We start from the raw sequence: 23,524 nt of genomic DNA on the forward strand, positions 1-23,524 counted from the left end.
TGAAGCAGAGCTGATGTTGTAGCAGTATATGCTGCATATCCTTCTCTAGGGTGGGTGATCCCTGTGTTTTCAAGGAATTTAGCGTCTAATAAGAGCTGTCACATCATTGGGATCAAGAGACCCCATTTCCAATCACATCAAGTAAACTCCTTTGAAGAAAATACAGCGGAACGGCACGCAGGTTGCTCTCTGTAGCATCTCTCAAATTGGAATAATTTCCTTTTTTTCAGAGCAAAAGTCAAGCAAAAGTCATACTTTAGTTGGCTTTTATATTTCAGTGCATGCTACAAAGGAGCAAGAGATGACACAGGCGAGCATGGGGAACAACATTCTCTCTAGAGCTCTATAACACCTGGATAATCTGTATATGCACATGCATTAAATATGAACATATATTGCCCCTATAGGTGTTCATGGCGTTTAAAAAAGGGACATCCGTGACTCATAGTAGAACTAGTAATGTTATGGATAAATACACAGCCCCTGTTTTTAGAATAACTCCCTAATACAAACTAAAGGTACATTCATTTTTGCTTCTTATTTGATCCATCAATGTAATGTATGTGTTGCTATTATTTATAATGACACTGGATTCAAGCTAGCCTGGCTGATGACGGCCAGAAACCGGTCCCAGGATGCTTGTTTCCGGTCCAGAGAAGACATGGCTTGGCAGTTCGGGCTGTACTGTTCCTATGAGGCACAGGGTCAGACTGGTTTGCATATGGCCATGTCTGAACTGCGGTGGCGGAGTGAGCTAAAGAACGATTATGGATTAAACCCAGATCAGTTGACTGGGGGTGAGTGCTTGCAATGTTCAACACTCCGTCCACCATTGGTTTTGCATTATTTATAATGAAGCAAATAGAGTATTATCAATTAAAGAACGTCCAGATAAATAAATATTCTCATTGTCATAGAGCCTCACCTACCCTTTGACCGAATTTTCTCTGGTTTTGTGATTCACTAGAAACAGTGGTGTAGCTAGGGGGGTGGCGTGATGGAGGGTTGATGAATCTATTGTTTGCTTTGCTTTTTCGTCAAGAAATAATGGGAGCTGGCAGAGGAAGTCAATTAAATGTAGTTCAGTGCAAATGAGACCCGAGAGGTAAAGAAGCCAAATATTGTGTATACATATTTTACACAATTTTGTATATAGTCCCTTTTATGCACACAGACTGCCACAGTGCTACAGCTTTAAAAAAGGATGCAGCAGTCAGAGTGCAGGGGCATACTGTTTCAGAGTGTCCCTGTAAATCAGAGATCAAAAATCACCTTTATGGAGCAAAGATAGTGACTAACTCCCAGAAATGTATGACATGCTTACTCGAAGGTCCAACACCTGACTACACCCACCCTTTTTCAAAGGGTGGGTGTGGGGTCTGCATTTATAGATCAAGTTTATGTGACCCTATCTGAGTAGAGAGGTTCTGTGCTTGTGCTCGTATGACCTTCTTTAGGAAGGCTACATGAGGATCCTCCACCAATGAGATGCTGTATAAAACTGCACACAATTATGTGGACCTGTAATGGCTGTGAACCCCCATGACTACCCTCAAGTACTGCACTATGTAAGGGTGCAGCCAAGTGTCCACCCTCTTGTGAATAGTGCACAATGTGTGACTCCCTCTGAATCCTTTTTTCCATTTCTCATGTTCTATGAGGGAACTTGTGCATAGATTCAAAGTAGATTCTCATTTGGCTGACAAATTAGATCATCACGATGAGGGATTATCGGTTTAGAAATCCACAGGTGTTGGGACAGTGGCAACACATTTAGATGTACAGCATTTTGCAAGATAGGCTGTACTTGCAATTAGTTTCTTGCATTAAAATATTTTAAACAATTCACACATTTGGGCATGCCAAAGTTTAAAGAATGTTACCTTTGATAAGCACTTTTTGATGGCATTGCAGGTAGTTTGGGTGTTAAACAAGATACTATTTTTAATATTTTTTGCAGAAGATTGATCATAGATGCCACTACATAAACACAATTTCTCATGATTAATCAAACTATATGGTCACTAACTTTTCTTGCCAGATTATCAGAATTACCATATTTTTCAACTTGAGTACCATTTCATTATGTAATATTAACATCTGTAAATAGCACAACCTAGAAAAAGTGGAACTGTAGTATGATAGTCAATATAAATTGAGCTGATCTTCTTCTCATAATTACTGTTGTTATTATAATAATGATTATGAATATGATTATTAGGATTATTATTATTATTATTATTATTAATATTATTATTATTATTATTATTATTATGATCATTACTGGAGTAATATAATCTCTGCATCTTTCTGCACATTTTGAGCAACATTTTTGGGACTCAGAATAACATTAGGCCAATTTTAAAATCTTTTTGCAATAAATTAATAAATGTTTAGCATGTTTAGTTTGCACTACATATTCTGCTTTTATTCTTCTTACCTGCAAACATAATACATATTTTACATGAAAGAATAAGGCACCAAGGATCTAAGTAATTTCTGAGGAGGGTTATGGTGACACCATGCATTTGAAGGAACATAATACCCTCTGTCGTATGTTAAAAGGGTATTGGAATGTCACTTCGGAGTTCCATGACCGTATAAACGAACTTGGCCTTCGATCTAATTTCTCTGTATGGCCACTGAACTCATTGATGTCTTTCAATATCCTTGTAATGTATGGAAGAGTGTGCGTTACCCCATTTATTTGTCATTGTTGTAATATCATCAATATTATTTGTATTATCTCAGTGAACCATCACAAAAAATGTAGACACTCGTGCAACTCTTGAAATGTAGGTTTTAGGATGTGAAAAGTCATCATCAAAATGAGAAAATCAAAATACAGATTAAACACAGACTTAATTTAAAAAGTAACATCATGAGAAGATCTTGTAGAAAAATTGAGATGTTGGTAGGAAGTTTTCATTAGTATCTTGAAAGAGGCTTTTGGTGGATGCATCTTTCTATTTGGGTTTGCCAATTTAAAGGGCACGCTAAGGAAGTCTTCAGGCAGAAATTAGCAAAGCAAACCCCTAGGGTGGTCTCATGCACCTTTTCAGCTGTATATGTGAGGCAGACATTTTATCAGTACCTAGTTCATATATATTGATTTAAGTACACCTATAAAAATGATCTTTTACTCCTAGTTCTTAATAAGTTGTACTTGGTTGATTATGACATAAGTCATCATAATGTGAAGCAAAAATATAGATATGAGAAGAGATAGTATTTAGATACTCTGTAATGGTATGTAGGGCTTTATTACTTGTAGGCTGGCTTGATTTAATCCCCATTGAAACTGAAAGCACAATGACAGTGTTCTAATGGGCACCTATTGTATACTATTGAAGGACTGCTAATTTTGGAGGCGAGCACATGAGTTATACATTTGTTTCTCTCAGAATACATATTATTCTGTAGGAGTATGCAGATTTGTGATATGATATGTTTGCAATATTGATACTGTTTTGAATCTTAAATGAAGCTTAATTTTGATTTCATGTTGTTGTGGATTAAAATGATCTGCTTATATAGAAGTTTAAAGCTAAACTGACAAGATTCTGGTTATCATATGATGTAGTTGATTTTGTGTAAGCATCAATTGTTACACATAATGTGCAACGTAAAATATGCAATAGTATGTTCCATTAGTATATTTTTTAGCCCTGAGAAAGTGATATTTAGTCACGGAACATTTGTCGGATGGACTGGCACTTTTAAATTTACTATGTACTTGAAACACTGGATGAATTTTACCAAATATTTGTAGAAACATAAGGAATAATTACAACATAAACTGATACATTATTCTTCTGGACTGAAGTAAATCATGTTCTGAAGGTGCTTTTGATTTTCTGTGTTAAAAATACAATTAATAGTGTCAGTGGGTTTTTTAAGGATGATTAGATTATTATAGCAAGAAGGTATGATTTTGATAACATTCCTCTGCAGTTTTTCCAATTGGTAAACAAACAGTTTGGATCGCTTCCATTGTTGTATTAGAGAACACATTGTAAGTGCAAAAATGTAATTTCATCAGTTTATCAATGAAGTCTTCTTACCAATTGGCAAGCCAACCTCCATGGTAAACCCAAGGTCATTTCCACCACGGTGGATTTTGATCACATGAGGATGACAACACATTGACAGTGGGCCTAACAGCGGGAAAACCTGATGCTGCTTCCTTCCTCAAACTCCTCAACAAGGAAAGAGCACAATATGAAAGCCCAGATAATGGTGTGTGGGTCGAAGAAGTATTTTAATTCATCAATTGTTTTAGACTCAGCCAGTTTACAAAGCACTCGCACTTGCCCTTGTTTAGGATTGTTTTTTGCCTCTAACGGACTGTGGGCTGACCACGTGGCCTACTGTAGGAGAAAGTTTTCCAATTCTACCAATATAATACTCAGTCTGCCCAAGCCTAGGAATACAGAGGTTGTATCTGCTATTTTAAGATTTTTAAACTACAATGTATTCCACCTGCTACTTATGGCGCAGAAGTATGGGGGTTTACTCATTGAGGTAGCATCCAGTAAAAAGAGAACAGATTCTGCCGCACAATCCTGGGTGCCCCTATTTCCTCCTCACAGTATGCTTGCCAATGCGAACTTAATTTGTCCTACATTGAAGACTATATTAAGGCTTTTCCCTCATTATTCTGGCTTCGAGTCTGGAAAAATCCTGCAGCCCAACTTACTAGGGAGTTTAAATCTGATTGTCTAAATTGTGATAGGGGGATGGAAATTCCCTGGCTGGCCGCTTTTTACAAAAGTCTAATTAGTGTGAACCATGAGCAGTTATTTCTAAAACCCTTAGACCCTGGTATTATTAGTAACAAATCCCTTCAAACGGCTTATATCTTACAGGAATGTTAGACATGATAAAGAGTCTAAGAAATTGTCTGTTGCTACATACATCCGCATTGAGAATATCTCTCATGTCCCGCGTGGCTATCTTCTAAAACCTATTGGCCGTTGGGAAAGGGGTCTACTTTTTCACTTAAGGATTGACACTATGAAATTTATGCTTTGTTTTCCAGTGGGATATGATTCTAACCTTGATTATTTGCCTAGTCCCTGCAATAGTCAATATAAACAATCTATGCCGCATTTTTTATTCTTCTGCAGCTGTTATTTGATACTCACCAAAAGGTTTTTGTCACCTTATTTTAGGAAAAAACTTGTTATTGATTATAAGGCAGCTTATGTGAAGGTTATTGCTTTGGGAGATGATGAGCTAATTTTTCGTGTGGGCTCTTGTCTGAAAGCGGCAGTGCATACTCGTAAGTCTATGTGCCCCCGTGAATTTTGCTCACTTCACTCTGTTTTTTAACCACTAATTTTAACTTTTGGTAAATTAACACTTTGATTAATTGTTATTTTTTACCATGTATTTTTTTATGCACATTGTACTACTGGAGGACCAGTTGTTGAAAGCTTTTATTCGATAAGCAAGATATCTTGAAAGCATACATACACATGAAACATATTTTTTTAAAACAGTGCAATGTACGTTACATTTAAATGCTAAGACAGATAAAAATGGGAATAACCCAAGATAATTTAGCTAAAAATGGATTAAATTGAAACTGAGAGTCTCTTGCTACGAATCAACCATGAATGTTTTAAAAACTTAGAAACACCACAAACTATTAAAGGGGCGGATTCAGTCATTAGAATACGTAGTGCGACCACATGCCTACGTGTTCCCAGGCGTTTAAAAAGAGGTTTGAGCCAACATCTCATAGGTTTAATATAGTCTGGGCACTCAAAAAATATATGTGCTACAGTTTCTAGCCTAGATGGACAAAAAGCACAGAAAGACGTTTGATGTGCACCATTCCATTTTGATACAAAGGCCCCAATCGGAAGGGTGCCTACCCTGAGTTTAAAATACAGGGACCTATCAGCTGGCAAGGAGATTAAGTCCAGAAAGGGTTCAAAAACAGCCACATCCTTTAATTCCAAGAATGATGCAGTCAGATTGCAATGGTGTTTGTTCCTGATAAGTTTACCAGAGACCCAATCCCAATATAACTTTTTAAGGTCAGCCTTTGGTGGAGCAGATTTTGAGATCCAACAGTCCCCCAAGCCCAACTCCCCCAAAAGACTTTTAGTGTCCCTCAGCCACTTGATCTTGGCCCAGCCTCCCATGTTCATTATCTCTGCCAGGCCGTCGGCATAGGACTTTAGCTCCGGGACCCTCCAAATGGGGGACCAAAGAAGCAGTGGTCGGAGGCGAGCCTGGTCTTTAATACTCTTGCAGCCAACGTCCAGGAGCACCGGGACTATCGGGGTACTTGAAGGGAGGGCTAGGAGATCCTTCAAAAGTTTTGTCTCAGCCTTAGTGAGAGAGTCCAGGTTGCAATGACCCCACAACTCTGCCCCATACAATGCTGATGTTACGCCTCTTGCCTTATAGATCTCAATTGCAGGACTCACCGCTTGTCTCGGTGATGCTCGAAATTCCCTAAGCAGAGCACCTCCTACCTTTTTATGGTTAAGTACCATCTTATCAATGTGGGCGGACCAGTTCATATTGTCAGTTATGCGAAGCCCTAGGTAGTCGAATTCGGAGACTTTCTCCAGGGGGACGGTGTTCAAGACAGGCGGACTCCCTAATTTCCTTGGGGGGTGCAAAATCAGATATTTAGTTTTGGCCACGTTTATGACCAAACCTCTAGATACACAGAAGTCCTGTAAGCGGGTCAATAGCTTCTGTAGGCCCTGGGGAGTTTTTGAAATAAGCAGAGTATCATCTGCGAAAAGCAGAGTAGGGATCCTTACTCCCCCCAGACAGGGAGCGTCCGCTGGTTCTTGCTGGAGATGCTCAACCACACCATTTACGTACAGCGAAAAGAGTGTGGGAGCTAACACGCAACCCTGTCTGACTCCCCTACAGACCGGTATCCTGTCCGTTGTTTCCCCATCTTCCCCCATCGGACCTGGGCATAATTGCTGGTGTGGAGTTTAATGAGTAGGGATAGAATGTAGGGGGGCAGCCCCAGTCCCTGAAGCACCCTCCAGTGTTCCTCCCTAGGAACCAGGTCAAAGGCAGTCTTCAGGTCAATAAAGGCCAAGTAAAGACTGCCCTTGCCTAGTTCCACCATTTTCCAATTTAAGAGTGCTAATCTGAAAACCTGCTCAATGGTCCCCATTCCTGAGCGGAACCCAGCCTGGAAGTCAGATAGCACTCTATTGTCTTCCACCCAGTTAAGGATCCTTCCCAAAATAACCTTTCCTGCCACCTTTTGGGTAGAATCGATCAGGCTTATTGGCCTATAGTTTCCTGGGCTGTTCCTACAGCCCTTTTTATAGATGGGGACGACCACAGCCCCTTTCCATGAATCCGGTACAGGGCTGCCCTTTAGGACCAGTTGTATTTGGAATGTTTTAATGTCCCCTCTGTTACTGGTTAATTCTTATTGTATATGTTGTTGCCTGTCTGTACTTTTATAGATATATATCTGTATCCGAATAAAGATATTGAAATGAATTGAAAGCCTAGATCAATGTTTCCAAGTTACCAGGTTCAGTGGGACCTATGATAATCACACATGAAGCTTCAGGAATCAATCCTCCAGAAAAGTGTGAAAATAATGAATTGAGAATTATAGGGCTCAGCTAACAGGTGCTGGTAATATAAGACAACATTGATTAGTTTACATCATAGATTACTGTAAAAACACTGAAATGTATAGTGTGTATTTTGTACTCAGAAGCACAGTGTAGAAGTTGCTAATATTGCTGCCACAGGGTGCAATGCGTTCCCAAACCACCCTTTCTTCAATGGGAGCCTGTGTTCGCATTCGGAACACAGCTCCGATTGAAGTCAATGCGAGTCTGACCGAATGATGTTAGGAGGCATCGTAATCGGTTGTCTGGACTTACAGGACCCGATTTCATTTGGAAACTAGTCTGGAGTTGATTTGCTCGGGACAGTTTCCAAACAATATCGTAATTGGCCCCTTAGTGTTGAACCTCTATTTTCAACTTTAAAATTGTACTCAGCTGCTGCATAAAGGAGACCAGTTGTCAAAAACTGCACCATAGTCAGAAAATGTTCCATTGAGAGCCTTGACCAAATTTCATACCAAGTAATCATATGAAAGGGTGAAAATACTTAATTTACAATAGACCAAAAGTAGAGTATATATTTCTTGAGTTAGAGATCACTTAAAAATGTTTAACTAAAAGAAGAAAAATGACTAAAATGTTACAATACCATATTGAAAGGAGACAATGGGTAAAGTGGGCTTATCAATTGGGCCATGCTGCGGTGGAAGGAAGCAAAATGTGAATAACATATCAACAGATTGGCTGACCAAAAGCTGCTCATGTACATATATAATGCAAGACCTTTCTTTAAAGAAATGTGGTGGACGTCTGAAGTTGTCTCAAAGGAAAATCCTAAAAATTACACTTTTTTATCTCAATATCTTGGTATAAAAAGAGAAAAGAGTTACGAAGGCTTAAGCAATAGTTTCCCCAAATATTAAAAAGGTCTTAGCAATGGGGAGAGAGGGATAATGCACGACTTGTGCAACTGTTTCACCATTGTCACTGTGCACTCACTCCTACAAAAACAAATTTTCAGAAATCCAGAACACTTTATATCTGAACTGAATTTATCCATGACCGTGCCTGAATTTATCACAGTTATAAGTTGAATTTAATCTGCTTTACATTTTTCATGTGGCATGCTAAATTAATATGGTGGGGAAGGTTTATTCAATGGCTTGCTCAGGATTTCCACGGATTCTCTCCAAAATGTAAGATCTATGTTTTTTCTTTTTGCCTTCCCAACCCAGTCACCTCAACCATTTCTGAAAGTAGCATTGTAGACAAAAATAAGATTATGAAATTACAGTCAGATACTGATGTTCAATGACTAATCAATAGAGTTAGATGAAACACTTTCTGATTTCTCAGCTATGGTTCATGCCAATACAACAAACCTGATGTCCATGGGTATTTCCAGTCAGCACTTGAGCAATACACAGCCATTAGCCACACTGGATTGGCAGACGTCCAGCACCCGTTTGATTCAGAACTTTTTTTAAACACCACCGGACATGTGTTTTAACAATAGGATTTAGGCATTGTGAGTATCAGTTTTACACAAAGCCACATTTTAAGTCTAACTTTAATAGCTTTATATTCTCACTTATGATGACAGCTAAGAACAGTAAGATCTAAGAAATAGGCAGAAAATTAGTTACCCTCATTTGTTTTAGTCGTTATCACAAAGGCTTTTAGCATGACTCAGTGAACTGGTCAATAGGAATTTTCCCTACTAGCAATAAATCAAATAACAAAATAATTATTTCCCTTGTCAAGAGTAAATGTATAAATTTTTTCCTGTCTAAGCAGTCTGTGAACGTAAATGTGTAATCTGTTTCTCCCTTTATATCAGAAAAAATTAACAAACTTTCCTACGGCATATATTGTTTCATGTTAAAAACACCTATTAAAATTAACAATGCTTGTCTAATGTGGCAGACACTTTTATTTTACAGCATGAGTTTGTATCCATTTGTGCCTAGCAAAATATATAATGAATTCAACAATAAAATGTGTGTGAGGCCTCAGCAGTTGTAGAATCGCACATTCAAAACTTGGAGGAAAAAACAATGAATGTATTTTAAAGTGTAACAATTCTAAAATGGCAACACTCAGTGAAACATAATTAATATATAAATGCAATGTAATATGAAAGGGCAATGGTGACATCAAGGATGGCAGTTTTCAAAACGTTTCATGCTTTAATATCCTGGTATCTGGCCCTAAAAATTAAGCACCAATGGCTGAGATGAATTCTTGCATTCCATATATCATTTTTTTGTATACTTTATAGTAAAAAGTCACATCATATACTCTTTGACCTCCCCATACACCAGAGGAAGTGACATCAATTAGCCTTTCACCTCAGTGACTTCACAGGAAGTCATGCCACGTGACCTTTAATGCCAAAGACATCACCAGAAGTGACTTCTCTGAAATGAAATTACAAAGAGATTCTGAAGCTGCTACAGTTTTATTTTAGATTAAACTGTAAAATACAGTGCAAGATACACGGCTAAAATTCAGGAGCTCTGTCAAAATAGTCCAGGGGCACCCTGGTATGCCAGTGTGCAGCCAACAACTACCACAGTGTCGTGTGCCAAACACAGTTATAAGTGATTACAACATAACATTCACAGGCACTTACAGAAACTCAAATGACTTGACTAAACCTCACGTTCCTCCGCACAAACCCAAATGTGCTGGTGCAGTTCCTTAGCCACATGGATAACGGCATGTGCCAAGGCACAACTGTAAAATGTAGAAAAATATCCTGGCATGTTGAACTGTGGCTCAATATTCCCAATGAAGCCTTATAGACTGTGCGGTAGTTATAAATATTTCGGTTCAGCGATATATGTCATTGCAGCCTCCTAAGGTGCTAATAGAGCCCCAAATGCCAAGTTTAGCATCAGTATCTTCAAGTAATGGTCTGTTTAATCTTGTCAACCTGTTGCTCCTCAAACCATACTGGGTTTCACTCCCACAACAACTAGCTATGGAGGGATGGCGGAAGAACAAGGTTTAGCTTTTGGAGAGGATATAGTAGCCCAGAACCTCGCAGGCCCATGGCTACTTGGTGACACCACTATTAATCAGGTCTTCACCCCGGGAGAAGGGTGGGACACTCTTGTTGAACTTAAACGATCACATGAAAAGGCAATCCTAACAGAGTACCTGGTGGGTAATGCTGCCCCACGGGTTCTGATTGTCGCCAATGAACCCCTCATCTTTTTAGAAGATGCAGTCTTTCGGAAGGATTGGACTCTGATAGCCTGTAAATGTACTAGGGACTGGCTAACTTTGATCATTAACACAGCCAAGAGAACAGCAGACACCCTCTACATCCAAATACAGGTGAGTGAAAAGTCCCAAAAACTAGCATCCTTCTTGAAACCTATAAGAAGAAATTGGAGGAAACAAATAGTGAGATAGGGGAGTATAAAGGTTACCTCCTCAGATCCAAAATTGACAAACTCCAAAAAGACCTTAAACATTTTCAAGAGAGAAAGTATATCCCTACACTACCGAAGAATGCATCCAAAAGAATCTAAATGACACATGGAAGGGTCCGAACAAGGAAAGCAGGAACTCAGTTAGAACTAGTCCAAGCAGTGATAATAGTGATTAGTAAAGGAGACCACGCAGAAGGGGGAGAGGGAGGGGATATTTTGGAGGGCTCTGCACGTCTTTCAATGCTAAGTACCTGAATTTCCAGGGTCAAAACTTTGAGTGGCTACCTGTGTACAACCAATTCCCACCCATGCAGGCAGCCCCGACGCCACAGTATCCACAGATGCCAAATCCTTTTTTAGGAAGAGGCAGAGGCAGGGGCAAACAGAAGGGATTGACAGGTGTACAATGGAAAGATCTGGAACAGAGAGTACCAGGAGCATGGCGAGGGACCCCTTCCTGGGGACGAGCAGGAAATGACACTGGTGATGAACCTGACCGAAACTCCACTCACAGGTCCGCAAGAAGCACTCCTGAATAAGGGACTTGATTTTGTCCCTACCAATACCTCGGATGTCTTTAAGGTCCGCCAAGAACTAATAGGCTTCTTCTGCAATATCAGACTGAGGGTCTTTTTTGAAGGGAAACCAGAGGCGAATGAAGGAGGTGACACCAACCTCCGCCAGAAATCAAGATTTACACCCCCTACCGCCGCCATTCCCATTGAGGTGGAGACTTTTGGACGAGCGGTCCCTCGCAAGACAAGAAGCACACCCCTTCAAGAACCTCACCAAACATGAAAAAGAGGCTTTGAAACAACTGAGGAATAACCCAGACATTGTGATAAAACCACCGGACAAGGGGGGAGCAATCGTGATTCAGACGAAAGCCAACCACGAAGCCGAATGTCTTAGACTTATCTCAGATGAAAGGACTTACAGCATTCTACAAAATGACCCCACCCAGGATACTATGCAGGTAATCGCCTTTGCTGTTGAAGAAGTGGTGATCAAAGACTGGATAACAGTGAAGGAAGAAAAATTCCTGTGCCAAGAAAACCCAGTGACTCCATATTTCTACACCCTCCCAAAGGTGCATAACGATACAAGACCACCCCCCGGAAGACCCATTGTCTCCGGTATAGGTTCAATCCTAGAGCCTTTGGTACAGTCCAGTCCTTCTGAAAGACCTTACTTTACTTTTGACCCAGAGAAGGAGTTCCTGGTGGGTCTTGACATAGAGTCCTTGTTAGAAATGGGACATTTGGTAGGCTGGGCATGTGCCAAAGCCAAGCAGAAACTCCCACTCTATTCAGCATAAGGGAGTTACACTCCTAAAATAACCCCTGCTCAGCCCCTTGGTAGCGTAGCACGAGCAGTCAGGCTTATCTTAGAGGCAGTGCGCAAAGCATTTGCACCTATAAAATAGTAACAAAGTGTAAGCACTACAAAAGGACACAAGAACAGTTTAGAAAAATATCTAATATTTTTATATACTGAAGACAAGACCAAAAACAATTAAAAAAATCCACAATACAGTACTTAAAAATCTTCAATTATCAAAATATGTTTGTAAAACAGTTCCTTGATGTTGATGGCTCTGTCCGGGGCTATCACAGCATCATGAGCAAACAGATCCAAACAGTTCTGGCTGACCGCGGTGTCGTGGGCCAGCTACGGTGTCGGGGAGACCAGCAAACTGTACATTTTAGAAATGCACGGTGACCTCTCGTTGAGCTTCTGAAAGCATGGCGTCCGCAGGCGTCAGTTCTGTAGGTTCGTGCAGGAGTCGTTGGGACCCTCAAAGTCACACGCTTTGCAGATCGATCTCCTCTCTGTTGGAGTCAGGAGTGCTGGCGTCGGCAGGCGTCGGGTGCTGCGGTGCAAAGGGCAGCGGTAGCCGCATCAGATGGCTTTATCGGTGAAACCAGGGTCGCGATGCAAGGTGGATGCGGTGCTCGTCTCAGTGCTGGCAGGTCAAGGTACAAGCAGCGTTGTCGTCGTTGCTGAAGCACTGTAGTCAGCTGATGAACTGGAGTCAATGGCTTCGGCATCGGTAGGCCAAGGCTGCGTGCGTGATGAGTGCGGTGCGTTGTGTAACTTTACGAGTCGTGCACTCGAATCACGGTGTAAGCAGCAGCATAGATTTTGGTGTAGATTTTGGCATGGAGCGGCGGTGGGGATATCAAGGTGCCGTTGTGAAGTGAGGCGTGCAGAGCGTGGTGGCCACAGGTCCCGGTGCGAGCAGTGGCTCGGTGACGGCATCAGCAGGCGGAGTCGGTGAGACCAGGGTCGCAGTGCGGCATTGTGGTGGTGCCTTCTGCAGTGCCTTCAGGACACAGAGTCGGCAGCGGTGTCGTAGATGTCGTTGGGTTGCTTTTCTTCTGCTGCAGCACAAAACGCACAGTCCCCAGTGCTGAGGGCAGAAGAGCTTGAAGTTTTTGCTGTTCCTAAGACTTCTTGAACAGGAGGAAAGCTCTACCTCAAACTCTTGGAGAAACTCACAAAGTAGATTGCAGAAAGTTCATCCCAGTCCATTCACTGCCCAAGGCATCAGCAGCCACTGCAGGCCAACCCAGCAAAGCACACAGCAAAGTGGTAGTTCCTCCTCACAGCTTCTCCGGCTCTTCGTCTTGCAATCTTCTTGTTCCAAAAGAGTTCTAAAGTTCAGGGGTCTGGGTCCCAATATTTATTACCCAAAATCCTTTGATCTCTTAGGCAGAGAGTGTCTGTGCCCAACCAAAACCAATTCTGCCTTCTCTGGTGTGACTTCCTGGCAGGAGGTGGAGACGGCATGGTCCGAGGCAGACCAGACCCTTTGAGGTGCAAGGACATCTCCTCCCCCTTCCCCAATTGCAGCCCATGTCTATTCAGCACTTTCCTGACCCACAAAGACTGTCTAGAGCCGCTCCTGCTCCCCTGCCTTCTGTCATCCTAAACCCAGACAGGCAACCCACATTCCAGCAGAGGCACAAAGGAAGACAGAGCAAGAAAATACCTTCTTTCTAAAAGTGGTATTTTCAAACTCAGAATGTAAAAATAACCTTCATTAAAAGATACATCTTTAGATTCTGAGTTCAGGAATACTAAACTTTATTTTTCTACTTAATTTCCCAGGCCAGTTATGTTTGTAGGATGCTATAAACAAACTCCCCATTCTGTCCAATTGGGAACAGGTTTGCAATAGCGAAAAACGACATTGGCCGTAATTCGCTATCAGGACATGCCACATAAACCACGGCATGTCCTATCTTTCACACACAATGCACTCCGCCAACAGGGGTACATTGGGCCTACCTTAGGGGTGGCTGACATCAGTTACAAACTGCACGCAGACTCTGCAATGGCGGGTCTGAGTTACCTTTTCAGGGCTACTCACGTGGGTGGCACAATCAGTGCTGCAGACCCACTAGTAGCATTTGATTCACAGGCCCTGGCACACTCAGAGCACTCTACTAGTGACTAACAAGTAAATCAAATATCCAATTTTGGAAAAACCAATCTAGAACACAATTTACCACAGGAGCCCTTGAACTTTACCACTGATCAGCAGAGATAAAAGTGCGCAGAAACACTACACCAGCAAAAACAGAGTCTAAACCGGGAGGTCAGAAAGCAAAAACTCAGGGGAAACACACAAGAGTCTGACAGTCCTTATATACAAATATACCGCAGAGAGAGACACTGCGTGTTGCGGAAGAGATTCTGTTTGACCTAGACTGGGATTTCTGTACCCGGAGGTCGTTGATCTTGCATCCTGCTGAGATAGCAATGACGAAAAACTTCTTCAAATTCCAAGGCACTCATTGCCTCGAAGCCCATAGCACATCTATGGGTAGTATCTTTGCCCCGAGTTTGGCAGGTCTCTAAGTAGCACATTCAAGGAACAATTCATCTATTCCTCTAACAGTCCTTGGAGGCTAAACATCAAAATGAAGATGCGCTTTATTGATGATGTGCTTCTAATCTGGGAGGGAGACGCCCAATCCATCAACGAATTTCTGAACTGGCTGAACAACCAGGATCCCATCATACACTTCACGTCGACCATCATGACGGAGAGCCTGCCCTTTCTGAATCTGGTTAGCTTCGACGGGGAGGGTTAATTGCAAACACAAGTTTTCCACAATCCCACCGAAAGGAACTGTTGTAAACGTATCTAGGACCATATTTAAATATTCCCGATTTATGCCCTGATGTGGTTATAACAAATCATATCCTTATAAAGGCATAAGAATCATATCCATATTTAGTCATAGCCAATGCAGTCCAAATACGGCAAGGCTACTCCCATAGACTCCTAGAAAGTACAACGCGTTCTTACACAAAGCAAGCCTCCAGCAGCCCGGGAAATCCCCCTGCTTCTGTATTGATTTGTCCTAGAACTCCTGGAGTCCTGAAAGAACTGCGAGTTCTTAGTGACGTCTTATGTCCAACCTTACGTCAAACTTGGCACCTTCCAGGTATAAATATACCAGCATCTGCCCTAGCAAAACACACAGTAGTTTGGAGCAGATCGGCTATCTACTTACCCGACGCCCTGCTGAAACGAGTGCTGAAGGAAGCCGACCCTCCCATTGACGCACTGAGAGAGACGCTGTCTTTTCCCCTGCCGAAAAATCCAGCTCCAGTGTTTTCAGGTCACCCTTGCGGCTTGCTGGGAGATTGAGTCCTGAGAGAGAGATACAAGACCTCCTTCATTCTATAACCAAGGTACGGAGCTAATTAGACCCGTAGAGTATTCTTGATTCAGATTCTTGGCAAAAACTATCTTAACTCAAGCTACATCTCACTTACTCCTTCCCACGTACTAGGCTTAGGTTAGGTACACCGGGATAGGCGTATTTTAGAAACACCAGTTGAGTACGTTTAGTCAACTTTTATCATTGTATGTATTTTATCAGTTTTAAGTATCTTATGCTTAGAAACCATATAAATGCTTTTACAGTATTATTTCATAATACTCCTTTTACTGTACACACTTTACTTTATGACAAGTATTGCAATTGTGGCAATTCACTTCTCTTGCATGAGAAATAAGACTGCTCAATAAATAACCACTTTTATTGAATACGCCCGTCTCTCTATTTCTCTGCACTCCTGGTGAAACTAAGCATGTACGATTGACTGAGTGAAATAGCCATCTATTGTTTCCGCAACTCTGGCGGTATACTCCTTATTCTGGAGGGAGCAAAGTCGTCATGTTTATGCGGTTGTCAGAAACTAATCCCTTCTTGTCTATTCAGGAAAGTTAACACCTTCCTGTTCACTCGAGAAAGTTTCTAGTGACCTCTGAGCTAGCTGGCATTCATAATTAAGTCTAACATATTCAATAGAGACCTAGTCGACCTCAGTCCTACATCTAAACTATCGTTTATGTTATTCCAATGCGCAGAGCCGTTTGGGAATATAGGAACTACACTACATGGCGCCCAACGTTTGGTAAGGCGATAATTTAACGCTAGATACTAGAGTAGCTCAGTCGTTCTTTTCACACAGACCCCTTTTTCCCGTAAAAACTCCAATAGACGTCTAGAGTGGGTAAAAGGTTATTATCCGCCAGAACTTAGTGGGATGAGAATCCTATGTATTAGTGTTTGGTTTAGTCAACGTTGAAGGATACAGTGTTCCAAAATATTGTGCACCTAATCTTTGTTTCCTTGAAACTTGCTCTGCAAAAAACCTTTCAGTCAGTAAAATGACGGAAAGTGACGAAGAAAGAGATGCTTTGGCAGCTCAACTTTTAGTGGAAGACACAAGTCTCAAACAAAATGAACCGGATGCTATAATCATCCCGGTAAATGTAAGGAAAATAATAACTATAAAACTTATAGAAAATGGAGTATCACCAAGAGGTGGTACTGTCATATTTGTGGTAGAGGCCAATGAATATCGGCAGACAGAGGTATTCTATTCATGGATACATTTTCCGGCGGCAAATGCCATGACATGCGATTTCCACTACTACAAAATAGAGGAATTTCCAGAGGAATACGTCCCTTTCGAGGACATTGAAATTCCACTAACCTACCAAGAGCATCAGCTCTGGTTTAATGGCGCCCTAAAACATCAAAATCACTTGACCAGGCTCGGTCCACTAGGTAGACCTGGAGCCACATGGCCAGTTCTAGCCGGCTACACACCAAATCCCGACATTGAAAAAATGTAAAACGGAGAACTTTTAGTTAAGTTAAAAGAATTAACAAAAGCATATAGACAATTAGTTCAATTGACAGTTGACGGTACAATCTGCCACCAAGAATTGAAAGAAACAGATATAGCAGAGCAACCTTTTGAACTTGCCAGAATAATTGAAAAATCCTATGAAAAATTAGGTAGAGATAGTTTGGGTGGGAAACCACTCAAACCACAACTAACTGAAAATCCTGAAAAACCTTTATCAAGAATATTCTCAATACTCCAAAATAGAGGTGGGAGAGTAATAAAAAATAACTCCCAGAGAAAAACAGTTTCAGTCCAGCAGGAAGGTCTCCTCAACGGAGAGATAGATCTCCAGAACGAAGGGGCAAGTCTCCACAAAGGGAGCCCTCTGAAAAAAGATACAACCTTAGAAATAGGGACAATTTAAGAAAACCTGACAGATATCAAGATATTGATACATATCCCTCTCGATATTTTCAGAATTCCTCACAGAAATCGGAAAGAAGAGGACAGTCAGAACACAAAGAAGAGCGCGTCAAGTCCAAAGACAAGGAACCTGCTCATCAAAGTAAAAAATTACAATTTCCCAAAAAGAAGTTAGCTAGTATTAAAATAAAACATGCCGAGGATTGTGAGGACACAACTCAAGAACGTAGAATGGGCCCAGACAATGCTAGACAGCGCAGCAGAAGTGACCATAGCTCGCAAGATTCTGATGAATCTTCTGGAGACAGTGGACACGAATGAATACATTCAGGTGGAAACTGCAGACACCAGAGTTAGTGTGCCCCATAAATTATATGAAATAACATTACATATAGAGGGGGACAAAACTAGGAAAATAAGGTCTCTTTTGGGAGAACCTATCTAAAGGCTATGATATCCTGCTATCAGAGAAAGACTGGCCACCAGAGTGTGTCAGGGAGTGCCCACATGGTGAAGAAATGATTATGCCTGCCTTCATAAATCACATTCCAATTCATAAAAAAATACACATATGCTAGAAAATGGGCAGTGGCCCAAGCACCTGCATTATATAAAAATGATGTAGGATGGGATGAGGATTCTCCTCACCATAAAATACAGTTAAAAAATCAACCTACTGCACAGAGGCAGTATCCTGTTAAGCAAGAAGCTAAAAAACAAGTCAGGGAGATCTTAGATCAACTTGAATATCTGGGGGTGATTGAAACATGCACCTCATAAATGATCAATCCTTTGTTTCCTGTCTCCAAGCCAGACGATTCATATCGTCTAGTTTTGGACTACAGACACCTAAACTCCTGCTGCAAAACATTTGCAGTACAAAACTCACACAGTGCAGCACTAATGAATAACATCGTGCGCAAAAAATATAAAACGACATTAGATATTTCGAATGGTTTCTTTTGTCAAAACATTGCACCAGAAAGCAGGTATTTGACCGCTTTCTCCAGTATGGGGGCCAAAGAGCAATTTTGTCGTCTCCCACAGAGTTTCAAGAATAGCGCAGGATTATTTTCAGCCAGGGTAACAGAATTAATACAAATGTATGATGATGAGGCATTATCTTATGTCGATGATATCTATCTTACAGACGATGACCTGGAGACACACTTGAAAAGAGTGAACACCATTATACTTGGGTTCGCATCTGAAGGGTACAAATTCAACTTTAAAAAGTGACGAATTGCCCACCTAACTGTCCTATTTTTAGGATATGAATTATCAAGTGAAGGCAAAAGCCTAGCAGACAACTTCTTAGAGAAGTGTGCAGTACTCCAAGTTCCAAAAACACTGAAAAACTTACAATCAATTCTAGGCTTCATGAATTTCGGAAGAACTTACATTCTAAACTATGCAGAGAGGGTTAAACCTCTCTACCAATTAATAAAACCTGATTTCAAACCAATTAATTGGACTAAGACACACACAAAAATTTTACGATCATTACAAACAGACATGTTAACTAAAACAAAACTGCAAACACGCGCAAACGAACGTAACCTTGTAATCCGAGTCATCCCAGGAAGATGCGGATTCACATACCTGACCTATAATGAGGGAGAAACGGTACCAATAGCTTATAAATCACACTTGTACACACAAGCTGAAATAAAATTCAGTTCTACTGAAAAAATTATGACTGCGGTTCAAACTGCTGTAGCAAAAGAAAGAGCCCTAGCCCAAGGGAAGAGCATATCTGTTTTAATAGCAGTATCAGCCCTTGAGGCAGTAACAAGACCAAGCATTCAGAATGCTAAAGCTTTAGATCCAAAATGGATACAATGGGAAAATTCTCTTGCTGCAACAGACTCGATACACACATTTGATCCCAAAATGAAAAAACTAGAACATCTAGAATACGAACATGAATGTCCTCTGTCAATCGAAATGTTGCCTCTGGAACAGTACACCTGTGTAATTTACACGGACAGATTTGCACAACACTACGTTGTAGAAAAACAAATTTACAACGCAGCATGTGCGATTGCTAAAGGTCGCTGGCGCTTAGGTAAATTCAGACCAATGGTCACTAAAACTCAATCACTCAGACTGTACAGCTCAGCGAGCTGAAATAAGATCTTTAAAGATGGCGCTTGAGAATGCCGATCGCGAATTCCCCACACTAATAGTGTGCGATTCGTATTATTGCATCCACTCTTACAATAATTTCATGCAGACCTGGATTGAAAACGGTTACAAAGATGAGACAGGTGTCACAATAAAGCATAAAAAACTATGGGAACAAGTAGTTCTTTTACAGAAAGAACTACGAAAGACTCACGTGATACGTACGCAGAGTCTTCGACGTGATGGCGTTCACGTTGCAGGGAATTCATTGGCTAACAGAGCCGCAACGGCAGCTGTCAAACCGGCTTCCGTAGCTACAAAAAAGCGTTCCAAAAAACAAATAGGTGGAGAAACCATGCTGGCAGTAAAAGCCTCATTAAAAGGCGACTATGCAGCATTACCTCTCAACTATCCACTCGACAATACATACATAATTGATGCGAACTCCGTTCCGTTTGCTCGAATCCCTGGAGTGGGGGACAGAGTAATTCCAAACACGACCCGGAGGGCTTACTTGATTCAAGAAGCACACATGGGAATGGGTCTGAGGCACCAAGAGATCTGGAAATCTCGAAATCACAATACTGGTGGCCGGGGATGAGCGTGCAAATTTATAACTTTGCAATGGATTATCTGGACTGCAACAGAGATCGCAGTTGTGAACCGGACCAGACACCAGCCCAGACACCTCTATTAGACAGCATTAGGCTATCTACACGCAGACGTCCACACGGTAAAAAGGCGATCCCCTAATTATTAAGACATGATTCATTTAGATGTGGCCCCAGCGCTCGGCTGACGCCAGAACTGTTATAAAAGATTTACGAGTCTTTATCGGCACATACGCAATTGGCATGCTACATTCTGACCAGGGTCCTGCGTTTAGCTCTCGAGCTTACAAGGAGGTCATGACCAGCATGGGCATTGCATTGCGGTACTCTAGTCCATTCCATCCCGAGGAAATGCGGTAGTGGAGAGAAAAAAACGTGACATAAAGCAATCTATAACAGCGAGGGTATTAGGTTCGGGTGATGGGTGGGTCAAACATCTGTTAAGGGTGCAACGTAGTCTTAATAATCTGCCAAGAAAGTCTCTGGGTGGAATCACTCCGTATAAACTTCTGTTTGGTACAAGAATGAGAATCGAAGACCTCGACTGTCAGACTTCAGTGGTGAAACAAAAAACCTTTGATATCAAAGATCGTTTGGCTGTTTTAAAGGACTTAAATGAAACAAGAAGTCTAAGTAACACAAAGCTAAAGCCAACGGCCACTGAAGAAAAACCACCTGTCCCAGCAAGACCAGTCTGGATTCCAAAGATTGGGGATCTGGTCAGAGAAAAGATCGCGGTGAAGAAGGAATTTGGGCCTTCTTACAGAAAAGCTGTACCTGTCTTGGCAATCAGCGGAACAAGATCAGTAATACTACCGCCCCCTTGCTGGTAAAAAGGAGAACAGAGTTGTATCAATCGACCTGGTAAAACTACAATCATGTGGCCAATAATAAGTAGTAGGCCCAGTGGACTCCCAAGGAGTAGCAGAAGACCAAACCTTGCTACAATCCAAGAGGTTCAAACTGAGAGACTAATAACATTTGATAAACCTGCAGTAAATAAAAAAGGACTATGCAACAAAGCCATGGAACTTGTGCCTCTTGAAACCCAAATTGCAACAGTTCGTCAAGAAACACCTATCTACAATGATGTAGCCTCTGACCATACAAATCCAAAGAATAATGAAAATCCGGAAGCTATTCCAACAATTGACAGAACTGCATCTGGCTACTTCCTCAATTTCGATGACTTTTCCAAAGATCCAAGTGAACATGAGGACAAGCCAGCAAACAAAACTTTCAAAGACAAAATTACAGAACTCTTTCATCAACTTGGAGAAACATATCTGAATTCACCATGGATTGTGTTAGGTGTACTTTTTCTCCTACTTTGGCTCATTTTGGTTTTAAGCTTGGGAAGATTTATTGATGGAAAATATAGTACAATGGACACAGCAAGTCAGAACATCATCTTGGTTCTCAAACCTCACAGATCTTCTCATATCGAAAAAAGAGAACTGTCATCAGTGAACATCACAGCCATTCCTATACCTGGTGGTGTAGCATGGGACACAACTGATTACGAAATCTATGGCCCGGTTAAATGCTTGAAATATCCACATCAGTTCAAGGTTTCCTTAAGTGACTTTGTATCACCTAGTACTTTCTCTGATGATTGGGACTTTGAAAATATTAATAATATGAGGTCAGATTTAGAAATGTCAGCAAAATTTACAGAACATGATTATTTAGAAGGTTCATCAAATTATGAAGAAATGTATTGTTTTTATCATTATGGGCATCACTATTTGCATAAATCTGCTAATCCAAGAAATGTTTTTACTCATAATCAATGGGAACATTTTAAAATTTTAAATAAGACAGGAATGAAAAACATGTTGACAAATACTAAATTGATTTATTCTGAAAAGGTTTATGAAAAAATGTCTACATTTGGTTTTGAATTTTGGAAAAACAACATTGAGACAAAAACAATCTGGGGTACAAAAGACTGGCAGGTACAAGTTCTAGAATCATTATTCAGAGCCTGCATGATCCCAGAACAAATAATGTTCCTGAATGACACCATTCAACAAACAACCTGTCTTGGCCTGGCCAAGATAAAAGACTTAAACAAACCATCTATTCCAAAGCCCATACCTGATAGTAATAGCACTACAGATGTGGAGATAGACGTATCCCATATTTTACACCAAAACAGAACAAATCCTGATTGGAAAAAATGGTTGATCTGGTCCATAGACACTAATAACTGTCAAGATAGAGTCCTGAACAAAAAACAGGGGTCCAAACAGAACAGGCCAGACCCAAGATATTCCCAGAGACAACATCCAGGGATAATAACAACATACAGTGTAGGGAAACTTTGCCTTGAGTGGCTACAGAAATCCACACTGCCTGAAATTAAGCAACACTTGACTTTACTTAAAGAAGGTGCTGACTTGCGAGATTTCATATTGGGACCTCGCAAACAGCGTCAAAAACATTTCATATACGCCAATATATACGCTGCTTACAACGAAGCTTGGAAAGTAATGCAAATTGAAACTGCTGAAAAAATACGAGAAATTGATCGTATTAATTTGGAAAAATCACTGTCTGTAGTGGACAATGGGTTAACGACTCTGTCCTCCAGAATTTATTCACTGGACAGCATTGTATCATCTGCTATTGATAAAATAGAACAGGATATGCTAATGTTACAACATGGCCAGTCCCAATTACGTTCTATTGTACAGTTAGGCTGGACATTACAAAATCTGCGTTCAGGCTACGTGCCATGGCGTCTAATCAACACAACGTCATTATTTTTTATCTTTAACCTTACAGATAAACAAATCTCTTTGGAACAAAAAGGAGCAGACTATACGGTGCTGAGCATTGAAAAACTAGAAAGATTACCATTGGCAATCTCCGAACGACCTGTCATTGAATGGATAATACATGGCACAATTACAATTCCGATAACGACCTTTTCAGTTTCTATATTGCCAAAAGTATATACCAGCAGGCCTGTATGAAAGGTTGGATAAAGGATACATCAAGTCAACCTGGAATTTACTTTATACACATAGATGTTATAGTGAAGGGAAAAAAGAGGTATTTCTTAGTGGTAACAACTGTAAAAATTCACTAAGCGGTACACTTCTGTGTCAAGGTATTAACTTGCATGGAGCCTCCGAAGGTTCATCAAATAACCTTTCATGTCACCTGCATGGCA

Source organism: Lissotriton helveticus, chromosome 2_1, assembly GCF_964261635.1.
Source record: "Lissotriton helveticus chromosome 2_1, aLisHel1.1, whole genome shotgun sequence".
NCBI lineage: Eukaryota > Metazoa > Chordata > Amphibia > Caudata > Salamandridae > Lissotriton > Lissotriton helveticus.